This window comes from Pinus tabuliformis, chromosome J (assembly GCF_031772625.1).
Source record: "Pinus tabuliformis cultivar Carrire ecotype Pingquan chromosome J, CPIR1, whole genome shotgun sequence".
NCBI lineage: Eukaryota > Viridiplantae > Streptophyta > Pinopsida > Pinales > Pinaceae > Pinus > Pinus tabuliformis.
Genome location: NC_142295.1, coordinates 203192976 through 203207541, shown reverse-complemented (window position 1 = coordinate 203207541; position 14566 = coordinate 203192976). Strand labels below are relative to the sequence as shown.

Sequence of the window (14566 nt, the reverse complement as noted above, 5' to 3'; positions counted from 1 at the left end):
GGCATAGATGGCATTTGTATTACTGATTTGTTTGTGGAGATCCTATCTCTGACATGGATATTGAGAGCTTAATAGAGAAATGTCTAATTGGCATACTCAATTACTCCAATTCCAATTAGCGTCAAAGACCATCTCATGAAGCACGGAGAAAGCATTGTAGGGTCTATCTTTGATGATCTCAGAGAGCCAAACATGGTGGAGGCAGGTGAACCATTTTTCATTATTAATGAACAACCATATCTTTTCATCATGGTGGTTCAATGCAAGACAAAGGGTTTTTTTATGGCAATAAAATTGCAAACCAAACAAATTGTTTATTTGAGTCATTGCTTATGTATTTTACTATTTTGTCGATGATATGTATTGCAGTCGGTGCCATTTTGATATATTCACCTTCACATGGTATATAAATGAGCAAACTTTGCATATTTTGTCTCTATTGGCTTGGAATCATGGTCTTAAATCTTAAAAATAGTTTTGTTTCAATAAAAATTAATTATTTAATGTATTTTTCTAAAATCGGTTCATTTAGACCTAACCAGTCTCGGTTCGACCGCTTCCAGTCGGTAAACCGGTTGATTGAGTGGACCGGTCCGGTCACCGGTTCCGGTTTTAAAAACATTGGATCAAACAGCGATTATCACTGCCAACTAAGATTTTTTTGTGGATCAAAGATTGAAGAACAGTGAGACAAACTTCATTTCTTCCATTAACAGGTATGTTCTTAAAAACCCCTATGTTAATGATTTTTTCATAGATTTAGGTTATGCTTGCTTGCCTCTTTGCCTACCAACATTTTGTTTCTTTGTTTTTTTTCCATTTGCTATGATTTTCATGCCCATGAGCCAATGCAAAGGTTTCTCCATATTTGGACAAGCAAGCTTCATTTTTTTTTCAACTTTCTTATGCACCCTCTTATTTCCATTTTTCATTCACATTGCAAAATGCAAATAATGTAGTAATTTTTTTAAATGAGGTGGTTATTACTTATTATTTTTTGTGTTGGGGGGTTTAATGCCAATTTTTTGTTTTTTTTTTTTGTGCCCTAGGTTTGAATTAGTTCACAACAAATGTCAAATATGCCAAAAGCCTTGGACCAATTTTGGGAGTATGGGGAGCCTGTTGGTGGGGCAAATCGGGCAAATATATCATGCAAATTGTGTGGAACCAAGATGTCAGGAGGGGTTACGCGATTGAAATACCATCTGGCTAGACTCATTGCACATGATGCAAATGTAATGCTTTGTATGGTTTCTAGTGCGGAGGTTATACAAAAAGCTCTTGAAGCAATTGTTGAACAAGACAGAAAGAGTTGCTAGCAAGAGGGCACTGGTCTCAGATAGATAGCCGCTAGTTTTATTTTTTTGCTACATATAAGTTTAAAACTCATCATGGTGAGATAGTTTTATATATGTGATGTTATTTTGTTTGAGTCCTTGATTGGACAATTATTAGGGATCAGCAGGATTTGGTATCACCTTTGAAGTTTGATGTATCATTTCTATTTGACATCATATATATCAGTGCTTTCTTCATATTTATGTGCCAATGTGTTTAGTTCATGTTGTTATTGCTTTATATGTTTAAAAATCTAAAGAAAAAAATGAATATATTATGCATTTTTTATGCATTTTTTATTTGCCAATATTTTGCCGATATTTTCACCGATATTGCCAATAAAATGTTTGTTGGACCCTCGCCAATATTTTGCTGATACTTATATTATCAACACTGGTTGCAGCTGCAGAACTACTTACAAGAGTCTCTCCTATAAAGGACAATGTATTGGAGGATATGATACACGGTTTGATATTTACTGCAACTCACTGTCATTCAAATGGTGCAACTGTTAAGGCATTTGTGGCTAAGCTATTGCGGGATTATTCATCTCGAGATGTTGTTCACCTAGTTTTGGACAATGCTTTTACTACAAGTTTGAGAACAGTGAAAGATTCAATAAAGGAGTACTCAAATCCCAATCTGACAGGTGACCATGACGAAATTGAAGCTATGCAATGGATGAGCCTGCATACAACATGTGTAAATGCAAGGAATTTTCTATGGCTTATAGAAAGAATGATTGAATTGAGAGTTGCAGATAGTATAGTGAAAGAATGGAGTGATCAAGCTACATTTACTGCAAATCTACCGAGAACCTTTAGAGGTGACGCATGGTGTAACATAGTCCTAGGTCTTCCTGGACTTGTCCTTCGTTGCACCTATCACCTTGCAAATTCAATTGTTACTAGGTATATCCTTGTTGCACTATAGGAGGCAAGCATCAAGGAATTGACAATTCCTTACAAACCTCAACAGCTTTCTTCTAAATCAAAGATAATTAATTCATATTTTTCTCCCTTGATTACTATTATTATTCCTTGGTCAACCTCTTGTCTTTGTATGTTTTGATTGGTTATAATTGCTTCTTCCATGGCCTCTTGAATGAGGCTTGCAAGTACATCATGAAGGTTACCTAGGCAATGATTTTGACAGCAAACAGCAGCATCAGGAAGAACAAAGCAAAATGTGTGGCAAGAGAGTTCTCCCAATAAGAGGGAGTGGACTGCAAGGATATTTTGCTCCAGTCTCTGATTGTTAGGTTCTTGTATGACCTAAGGGCTCAAGCACAAACTCAACAGAGTGATTGTTGCTCAAGCACAAATTCAACAAAGTGATTGGTGTTCGAAAGGAAGAAATTGTACAGATTGTTAGGACATCTAGGACCATGACAAATGACAGGAAGAGCTTTCAATTCGAAGGAAGCAGACTGTAATCAGTGACTTTCAAAAAGGATGTCATGGGTTGATATTGTTAAAGACAAAAGGTCTCTAGGAGCAGTATGCCTTATTTAAGGAGACCATGTCAAATCACAGGACTTGCTTATATGATAGATGGAGCAGCAATAGCAGAAGGACTTGCTTACATCACAGTGGGAGTAGCAATAGAAGAAGGACTTGCTTACATGAAAGAGGGAGTAGCAACAACAGGAGGACTTTCTTACATGACAAAGGGAGCAATAGGGAGCAACCAAGACTACCACAAGGAGACTTGCTTCAGTTTCAGAGGGAGTTGGCCTCGAAGATTGAAATGAAGGATTCTAGCCATATACACTACTTCTTAGGAATGGAGGTGTAGCTGAAATTAGATGAGATCATCATTGTCCATATTTTGAGGAGATTCATTTGATGGAGTGCAATTCCATGACTACACCTATGGTTTCCAATCTGAAGAAGCAAGTGATTTTGCTTCAGATTCAGACTTGGTGGATCCCACAATATGCAGGCAGTTGATTGGATCCTTGATGTACATGGTTAACACCAAGCTTGATCTTTCCTTTGTAGCGAGCACCTTGAGCCAGTTTATGTTTAAACCAACGCATGTACATTGGGTTGCAACGAAGCATGGTGGAGGTATCTACATGGTACAGTAGGTATGGTTTGAGATATGTCTTAGGTGGTGAACTGAGCCTGTAGGGTATACAGATTTATATTGGGTAAGGAGTGCAGAGGACAAAAAGAGCATATTAGGGTGTTGCTTTAGCTTGGGATCAACTATGATATCTTGGTTTAGAAAGAAGCAAACTTATGTCGCACTTAGTACTGCAGGATCAGAGTATATCGCAGCCTATGTCACAAGTCGTGAAGAAGTGTGACTTCGAAAGCTTCTTGCAAGACTGCTTAATCAAGTCACTTCATTTGAGACATGGTACAAAGAGGAGTAGTGCAGCTCCAATATATATACTCATATGAGCAGATTGCAAACATTCTCACCAAGCCTCTGTCTAGAATGAAGTTTGTATACTTCATAGACAAGCTTGGCGTGATGTAGAATGTCTCCCCCATTGAGAGGGAGGGTTGATATCCTTGCAGGATTAGGGCAGACCATCTTCAGAGGCCATAAAGAACTTTGATTGGGTCATGAAGGACCCGGACCAAGGGAGATCGATACATTCACCTGAGAATTCAGAAGGACTTGGTTGGGTCATAAAGGACTTTGACCAAAGGTGAATGGCCCAGGGCAATTAAAGGATTTTTTGCTAAATGTGAACGGTACAAGGGAAAATTCTCAACTGAGAAGCCATAAGAACTTGGCTAGGTCATAAAAGACTTTGACCAGAGAAGATTGATACATTTACTTGAGAATCCATTAAGGACTTTGGCCAGAGGTAAAAGGCCCTAGATACTCACATCGGCCACTCCAAGTTGGAGTGATGTATAGACATGCATCAACATAGCAAGCTCATGAACTTTTCTTATGAAGGAGAAATTTCAACTAAGGGGAAATATGTTGCAACCAAGGAGAATACCTCCCTCACTAAGAGGGAGTGTTGATTTTTGTGTAGCATCGGGAGGTATTCCCGCATGCCAAGAGGCCTCCTAAGTCAGCATAGAAGATTTATGAAAATAAAAATAAAAAACCATTTTTTTATTGGGCTTCATGTAGGCTCAAAATGGACAAGTCGGCCCAACTCATGAAGGGGCGTATCCCTTAGGGTAAATTCACCCATTTGACTTGTATATACTATATAGATACATGATGTGACATTTCATTTGATCAATTACTAATCATCATCATATCTCTTCTATAGCATCCACACGGAAGCAGATAAAGAACAAATTGACTTAAGTTTGGGCTTGAATTTTGGCACAAATTTCTAGACAGTTTAGAACTGTAAACCTTGCTGAAGAATAATTTCTCCTAGAAAAAAAGTTGTTGGGTTTTCTCCCAAGTTTGGGTTTCTCACGTAAAATTTGTTGTCTCTATTCTACATGGTTGTCTATTTATGATCTTTATTGTTTTTGTTTCATTTATTGTTGAAATTTTTTGTGTATAATTGCTCAATGATATTAGTGGCATCATATAAATTGTTAAACATCATTAAGTAGTAGTTATCAGATCAGAAGATTGGTTTCTGCTATGCATATTGTAGGCAATTCAACACCCTAAAGGTCTAAGATCCCCAAATGTTTATGTCCAATCAAAACAGAAAAGGGCTAAAAGAAGATCTTGATATATTGCACTGGCATTCCAGTTTCTACCTTAAATGCAAAGATGCAACCCATGCCAAAACTCCACCAAAAAGATGGGTAAGCATTTTCAATTCCAAATTTAACAAAATTTGTTGAATTAGAGTGCCTTGGCCAATCAAACCAAGTCATAAAATGACTCGACCAAGTCAAATCCTAAATCACTGGCTTGGCAAAGTCTCTTTTAGGTAGCAAAGTCAGAATATTGGCAAGGACCAGGTAAAAGAAATCCCTGAAAAAAATTCAAAAGCAGCAAAAAAAACTAACCTGCCTTCCCAAAATCCCCCAACCACCCCTTACCTTTGTTACATCATTTCACTTCTCAAAACATGCGTTCTGCATTATGCCTTATAATATATGAGGTTCCACTTTGTGATCTTAATCACATTGATGGAGGTTTGTTGCTGGTTTCTCAGAGGTCTTTAGTTTGAAGGAGTCTCACATTTCATTTGGATGATTGTGCTCGCTGCTTGGTGATGCACTCACATAGGCTTACCTTGTTCATCACTATTAATTTTAGGTATGTTCTATGCTAGAGCAATTTATTTCAATTTCTTTTCCACATTAGCAATCACATCAGCATAAAGTAAACTGCAGATAGAACATAAATATAAATCGCAGAAGACAAGCCAAGACAAGAGGACACAAGATGTGGCACTAGCCAGGGGCAAACCCCACAATGTGGGGAAACCCTTGATCAATTCTTCTTTTATGTTGTTCAAAGTTCAGCAGAGAAAGTGAGAGAGATAGTACATTTACAATAAAAGTCAACACTTTGACTTTTGATATCTACAAAGATTAGTTGAAGACATATTGCTTCAACCGATTCTCTAAGGTGACTTCTTCACCTATCATAGTGTTGTATCTCGTCCATTTGCTGCACCTTCCCGTGTAGCACGATCATGCTGCATCATGCGTCATCATGCTGCTCATGATCACTATGCTGCCCATACATCATGTTGTCCATGATCTCATACATCATGTTGCCCATGATCTCAACTATCATGCTGCCCATGATCTCATACATCATGCTGCCCATGATCTCATACATCATGTTGCCCATGATCTTATCTATCATGCTGCCCATTCATCATGTTGTCCATGACCTCATACATCGAGTTGTAGGATTTCATAGATCTTCTTTGCCACAGGATGTAGTCAGTGTGATCTATATACCAAGATCTTCTTTTCAACGTTTCATAGCACATCAAGATTGTTCTTAGATGTACCCAGATTACATATCATGTACAGCGTATATAGTCTTCATGATCTACATATAAAGTCCTTTATGATCTGTGTATGTGTCATCATGTACATCATACATAAGTCTTCATGATCTGCTTATAAATGTCATCAATGATCTGCGTATGTGTCACTATGACCTGCGTAGAATCTCCATGATCTGCGTATAAGTATCATTATGTACAGCATATATGAGTCTCCCTGATCTGCGTATTAGTGTCATTATGACCTGCAGCTAGGGCTGAGTGTCACATTGACTGCGTATGATTACAACATTTAGGGCCACATGGTTGTAGTGTAATGGTGACACCTTCACACTGCGTTTGGCAGCTACAGGTCTCCTTTTAACTGCGGCTTCTTCTCTTCCATATGACAACGGAGCAAATTAGGGGATCACACTGACTGTGAATGAATGTCTTCATGAACTGCGTGTAAGGTTGCTAGGACAGCGGATAAGTTAATAGCTATTTGGACAACCGATTGACTGTGGCTCCTTCATGCATGCCTACAGTTATCTCACCTGACTGTGGCCTTCTCTTTATTACTGCGCCAACCATCTATGCCTGCAGGATTATGACTGCGGCTCTTTCTACTACAGCTACTCTTGACTGTGTTTAGAACATCTGTAGCTAGGGCATCCAACGTATTCTTTTGTGTCTTCTCCTTCTCCAAAAACCCAAGACGTGGAGAGGAGGAGATCACATGAAGAATGTGTGTGTAAATGACTTCAAGTCCACACTTATTTATACTAAAAACGTAGATGATGAATAGACACGTCTATTGGGCTTCTGAGCCTATGTAAGATGTTGGCCGACTTAACAATTTGTCCATAACATAAATAAATTCATAACTTCATAAATACTTATCGGAATCGAATGATCTTTAGATCAATCCTACACTTCTCGATGAGAGGGATCCAATAAAAATATCAGCTACCATAAATAAGATGTCCCACATGGAGTTTGGCCCTAGTTGCCAATTTTAACACTCCCTCTCAACTAGGGAGAACTCCATCCGCTGATCCATATGTCCGACTGTACTATCTCTGCCATCAGTGCCCTGCCTACTCTGCCCAACTTTGCTCAACTCTGCTAGCTCTACTGGCTCAGCTCTGCTCTGTTGGCTCTGCTCTACTCTGCTAGCTCTGCTCAGCTCTGCTGGCTCTGCTCTACTTTGCTCAGCTCTGTTGGCTCTGCTCTGCTCAACTTAGCTCTGTTGAACTATGAAGAAGAAGAATTGATCGATAATGTCTTATACCATTGTCCATGAGTCCGGCTATATTATCTCTGCCATCAGTGCCCTGCACTACTATGCCCAACTCTGCTCAGCTCTGTTGGCTCTACTCAGCTTTGTTGGCTCTGCTCTGCTCTGTTGGCTCTGCTCTGCTCTGCTCAGCTCTGTTGGCTCTGTTGGCTCTGCTCTATTTTGCTCAACTCTATTGGCTCTTCTCTGCTCAACTTTGCTCAGCTCTGCTCTGCTAAACTTAGCTCTGTTGAACTATGAAGATGAAGAATTGATCGAGAATGTCTTATACCATTCTCCATTGACCCGAAGTGAGTCTTAAAGTGCGTACCACTAGTCCCAGACCAGTGTCAACTGACCCAAAGTCAGCGTCATAGTGGGTACCACTCCTACCACTGGTCCCAGACCAGTCCTCCACTGACCCGAAGTCAGTCTCAAAGTATGTACCACTGGTCCCAGACCAGTCTCAACCGACCCGAAGTCAGCGTCATAGTAGGTACAACTGGTCCCAGACCAATATCATTGATCCCAGATCAATGAAGGTCATCCTAGCATAAGGAGTACAGTAGATACAGCAATGCGCCCATCGATACTACTATGGTCCCTATCCTCATTTCCCTGCTCATTGATCAGATGAGAGGTACTTCCCATGAGTCCTAGACTGCATGGGTAGGATGCCTCGACATGAGAACTTAATCAATCCTGTCCTCACAGGAGAACTAATCATCCTACTACACAATCGCCATGGAGAACACATCATCCAAGCCTCACAAGGGAGCTAATCATCCTGCTACACAATCGTCATGGAGAACACATCATCCAGACCTCACAGGAGAACTAATCATCCTGCTACACAAGAGAGTGAATCATCCTGTCCCACAACAGAGCGAATCATCTTGTCCCACAAGAGAGCGAATCATCTTGTTCATAGGAGAGCGAATCATCCTGTCCACAGGAGAGCGAATCATCATGTCCTAGTGTGCACTACCAAGGGAGGGTGAGTCACCCTGTGGTCATATGTTGCTCCAGTAAGAACCGCAAGCCCCCAGAGCTCAATGTATGCAACATGCAAGACCCTTGTACAAGGGTCTCTTGATGACTCCAAGTCGTTTTGGAAGATCACAGATTTGATCTTCCCCCGAGGCTTAGACAAAGTGTAGCGACTTGTACATCGTCTCATAGATGGAGCTTCCTTGCTCATAGACTTACCATATCCCAGATAAGGTAGTATCTGATGTCTATCTGCTGGAGCAATCGACGAATACGGGATTCCTCAATAATCGAATCCCACCTCTGGTTGTTACAGAGAATCACAGTGGTATTCATCTTGTGTACAAACATCTCACTGAAGAGCTTCCCCAACCAAGCAGCTTCATACGAGATCATACTCATAGTTATGTATCCGGTCTCGGTGGTGCTTATAACAACCGACTTCTGCTTCCTGCTCATCCATGATATCGAAGCAGAATCCAAAGAGAACTAGCACTGAGAAGTGCTCTAGTGTTCCTCCACACTGCCTGCTCAGTCAACATTCGAATAATCATGCAGTTTCATATTTCCGGCAGTGTATCTCAATTCATGAGAGATTGTGCCCCAAAGATATCTCAGAAGATTCTTGGCACCAATCTAGTGAGGCTCAACCAAATATGAGCTCACCATGCTAACTGCAAAACATATGTCCGGACGGAAGTTCACCAAGAACATCAACGCGAATGAGTTTATGAGACTCAGAGGCATTTCCCAAATCTAGTCTGACATCACTACCATCTAACTTCTGAAAGTTGAGATCCTCAAGGTAGTCACAGGTTTGCAGTTTATCATTCCACATCCGGAATCCAACTCCCTCTTACTTCTGCAAGTGAGAGGGTCTGCACCTATTTGAAATAGGTTGTCCTCACAGGGTGCTTGGTATGAGAGGTCTATCATCCACAACCTTCGGATGGTTTGGATCGGCTTCACTCCTAGTGAATCTCAGCTTCATCAGAAAGCTATCGATCCTCTCATACTACACCTGGGGTGTTTTGCTTCAAGCCATAGAGGGCTTTCTCCCACCTGCATATGTGAGATTCCTGATTTTCAATCTCAAACCCCTCGGGTTGTTCCACACTTGTGGACCTGCTACATGAGGGGAATGGTCCCCTCGAAATATTTTCCTTCGGTACATCTCAGACATGTACTTTCATGCTCTTTTTGAATTCAGGCATCTCTGTCGCCATCTGACTCACAGACCTCCAGTGCTGTGTCAATGGACATGGTTCCCAGTGGATTTCCTGCAACTTGATACATCCCTGAACTCAAAAACATCTTTGAAAAACTGTTTTCGAACATGTACCTTTCCATCACTGAGTGCCACCCTAAAACCTTTGACTTCCATTTCCGAGATGGACACCAGGTTCTTCTTGCGATCAGGTACATAAAAGAGATTCTGGGGTTCCTTGCTTTCTTTGAAGAGTCGACCATTTCCTTGATGACCTGCATTACCAGTCATTCCTTTGATCATTGAAGATGTCCCTGGAATGATTGTTATCTTCATCAAGAGATGTGTCTCTATCATTTGGACACTCCTTCGTATGATGGCTAAATTTATTGCAACTAAGGCATCTGCCCTTTCTTCCACCCTTAGATCCGTACTTCCCAATCAAGTGATCTTTACGAAGGCCATCAAAAGCTTCTGTTGTGCCATTCTGATAATATTCTCTGCTTCCACTTTACCCTCGGTGAATTTGAAGAGGGATGAGGAACCTATTGATCCTTTTGTCCTTGTCCCAACTGTCTTTGGTGATTGCTCTTTCACTCTTGCTTGGGCATTATCTTCACCTCAGCTCTGATACCATGTTAATTTTAGGTATGTTCTATGCTAGAGCAATTTATTTCAATTTCTTTTCCACATTAGCAATCACATCAGCATAAAGTAAACTGCAGATAGAACATAAATATAAATCGCAGAAGACAAGCCAAGACAAGAGGACACAAGATGTGGCGCTAGCCAAGGACAAACCCCACAATGTGGGGAAACCCTTGATCAATTCTTCTTTTATGTTCTTCAAAGTTCAGCAGAGAAAGTGAGAGAGACAGTACATTTACAATAGAAGTCAACACTTTGACTTTTGATATCTACAGAGATCAGTTGAAGACATATTGCTTCAACTGATTCTCTAAGGTGACATAGTGCTGCATCTCGTCCATTTGCTACAGCTTACCATGTAGCACCATCATGCATCATCATGCTGCTCATGATCATGATCACTATGTTGCCCATACATCATGTTATCCATGATCTCATACATCATGCTGCCCATGATCTCATACATCATGCTGCCCATGCATCATGTTGCCCATGATCTTATCTATCATGCTGCCCATTCATCATGTTGCCCATGATCTCATACATCATGCTGCCCATGATCTTATCTATCATGCTGCCCATGATCTCCTACATCATGTTGTAGGATTTCATATATCTTCTTTGCCACAGGATGTAGTCACTGTAATATATATACCGAGATCTTCTTTTCAATGTTTCATAGCACATCAAGACTGTTCTTAGATGGACCCAGATTACATATCATGTACAGCGTATATAGTCTTCATGATTTGCATATAAAGTCCTTTATGATCTACGTATGCGTCATCATGTATAGCATACATAAGTCTTCATGATCTTCTTATAAATGTCATCAATGATCTGCGTATGTGTCATTATGACCTGCGTAGAATCTCCATGACCTGCGTATAAGTATCATTATGTACAACGTATATGAGTCTCCCTGATCTGCGTATTAGTGTCATTATGACCTACGCTAGGGCTGAGTGTCACCATTGACTGCGTATGATTACAGCGTTTAGGGCCACATGGTTGTAGCGTAATGGTGACACCTTCACACTGCGTTTGGCAGCTACAAGTCTCCTTTTAACTGCGGCTTCTTCTCTTCCATATGACAATGGAGCAAATTAGGGGATCATGCTGACTGTGAATGAATGTCTTCATGAACTGCGTGTAAGGTTGCTAGGACAGCGGATAAGTTAATGGCTGTTTGGACAACCGATTGACTGTGGCTCCTTCATGCATGCCTACAGTTATCTCACCTGACTGCGGCCTTCTCTTTATTACTGCGGCCACCATCTATGCCTGCGGGATTATGACTGCGGCTCTTTCTACTACAGCTACTCTTGACTGTGTTTAGAACATCTGCAGCTAGGGCATCCAACGTATTCTTTTGTGTCTTCTCCTTCTCCAAAAACCCAAGACGTGGAGAGGAGGAGAACACATGAAGAATGTGTGTGTAAATGGCTTTCACACTTCTCTAGGGCACACTCTCAAGTGTTGGACATCCTTAGACATTGATGAGCTCTACCTACCTTGGCATGTTCTCCTAGGGCACACTTAATCGAAGAGTACTTTATTATTGTGGGTGGTTATGGTAGTTAATTAGGCTAAAAGCCCCTAAAAACATAAAATCCATGATACAAGGTGGATAGGCCATCAAGTCGACCCCCAAAATAACCTCCCCAATGCTAAAACAACAAAGATATCCTCAAATTAACCCACATATGAGTTGAAGTGACTCCAAGGGTGACATCATCTCAAAATAGCGCTAAAAGTAACCCAAAAGTAATGTCCCATCATGAAAAGGTGCAACTCCTCATCAAAAGGCCATGTCCTAGCCCAAAGGCCAACTCTACTCATCCAAAAGTGTTCTCTTAAGCACAAAGTCATCCTTCTCAAGCTCGTGTCATCATCTAGGGTACGACATTACCATCTAGAAGCAACGTCCTACCTTTAGTGGGCAATGTCCAAGGTGCTAAAAGTGAGAGTATCCATGGTGCATGCTAAGTCATCATCAAGCTCAACATCCATCAACAGGGGTGCAACATCTAAGATGTATAGGAAGGTCCTCCACATGGGTGTATCAATATCCAAGAGGTACGAGTGAAGCATCATCAACATCCTTCAAAGGACTATGAACATGCCCAAACCATGATCAAGAACGAACCGAAAGAGTCAAGTAAGATGAAGTAGCATGGTCACAAGAATCATTGACGCATACCAAATGGACCATATTTGATGTTGAAAATCATGTATGTCACAAAACTATCTTCTTTGAACTTCACATTAGCTTAAGAAATCATACAAGTTGCCAAACTTATGTCTGGGGATCATCAAATGCCCCTATTAGGTGCTTCCAGACCCAAAGGAAGGGAGAATTCCTAGGTTAGCCCTTTAATCAATATGTGTAGATGATAAGTGACATGGTTTAGGGTGTACTTTATGAGAGATGTCAAAGTCTTATACTAGGTTATGCTTGGCCTTCATCCATGAGTGCCTTTGTAGAGGGAGTGCTTCATTTCCTCAACACTACTTTTCCACCTTTTACTTGGCATTTTTCTTTGATTTGATTTGGTTTACTTAACAAGCTTTCATTTATTTCATTTAAGGCCCCTTTTAGGATGTGTTGGTTTATTGTTCTTCGACATTGGGATGTTTCGTAAGTCCCTTTTTATTTTGATAGACGTGATAAAAATGGAACAAGGGTGATGGCCTCACATGAGGGGGTAGAGTTCAAATTAATAATCATTAGCTTGCAATTGACTTTTAATAATCATCCATTGCCACTCTTTTGCATTTTAACATTTTGGCACATGGTTTTATCCTTCTTTCTTTTTGCAGCTACACCAAGCTCTGGGCAACTTCCAAGCCCCTCCTCATTAGATGAGGCGAGCAAGGAATGAGTATGAGCATGTAAAAAACAGTAAAGGGTTTTTTTTTTTATATCATGAGCCTGTGATAAATTTAACTAACATATTTGATGAGAGTACCTACCTGTATTCCAGTGGTTGATGATGCCTCAAGCTACTCTGCTTCAGTTACCAAAAGATCGAAACCACCCAGCCAAACTGAGCAAAACCTCGCTCCTCAGTCTAGTAAGCTTCTCAGTTGAAGCAGATTGTTCCCCGTGCCCAGAAACCTCAGAACAACCAACTCTCATTCTGTTGGTAACTCAAGTCTGCAAAGATCTGTCCTTCTTCAGTATCCCCTTCCTTCGTTCTCCCTTCCTCCCTTCAAAACTGTTCTTTCTGGTTTATATCCTGTTTCTTGACAGTCGTCGCCCTTTCACCAACAACCCACTGTTTCATCTCCTCGTGACACCCTCCCATGTCACGTCATTTCTTTTAATATAAAGGTATTATGAATTTAAGTTTAATATTCTCTTTTTTTAATTTCTTTTAATATAAAGGTCCTAGGATTATACTAGGAACCTTACCCTTAGTTTATTTATTATTTATATTTTTCTCTAATCATTTTATTAACTTATTAATATAATTTATTAATAATCTAAAATGTATAATCATATAATCATTTTTTAGGATTTAGCTTAATTTTAACATTTATCTTTTCTAATTATTTTTACATTATACATTTTAAATTTAGTATTTACGCATTAATCATGACGTATTTAAGCAATATGGGTATTGATGGGTGAATATAACTTCTATTTGAAGAAGCGTCATGATATATAATACTTATAGTTAATTTAGTACATAAATACTAGTGTGGTGCATGTGACACATGCATATGTAGCTATCATATGCATGCATCGTATGCCTGCTATTATTCTTGTGTTCTCTGTATTATAGATAGGTCGTTACAGAGCAACCAACAACAACCAAACAAAATAATGGATAATGAATCAAAGTAGATTACACTCTTCACTCCCTCTAGTGAGCATAACAAATATACTAGTCAAGAAGATGATTTCAAGAACAAACTCTAAAATATCCAGCTAGAGATATCAGCTCATGAGATAAATGACATTGTAGATACTCCAAGGAAAGCACAACACTAGTCATACATAATAAATGTGTTGAATATTGATATGTGTTATGAATGCTTTCAATGAAGAGTTAGTTTGGTTGGATCAAGTTGTCTAGAGGAAAATTAAATAAACTCTTATGTATAGTCTTTACACTTCTTCTAAAATGGCCAAGTGGCCAATACAATGCAGAAACCTTATTCAACAAACAAGGTATTTCCACATAGGACAAATACCTTAAGC

General features: G+C 39.9%; 1 protein-coding gene across 1 annotated transcript in view; it reads right to left on the bottom strand.

The window, feature by feature from the left end:
* The window catches only part of LOC149226376 (beta-galactosidase 6-like), a 149301-nt gene that overhangs the window by 55472 nt on the left and 79263 nt on the right, over positions 1–14566 (bottom strand). The window lies entirely within an intron of this gene.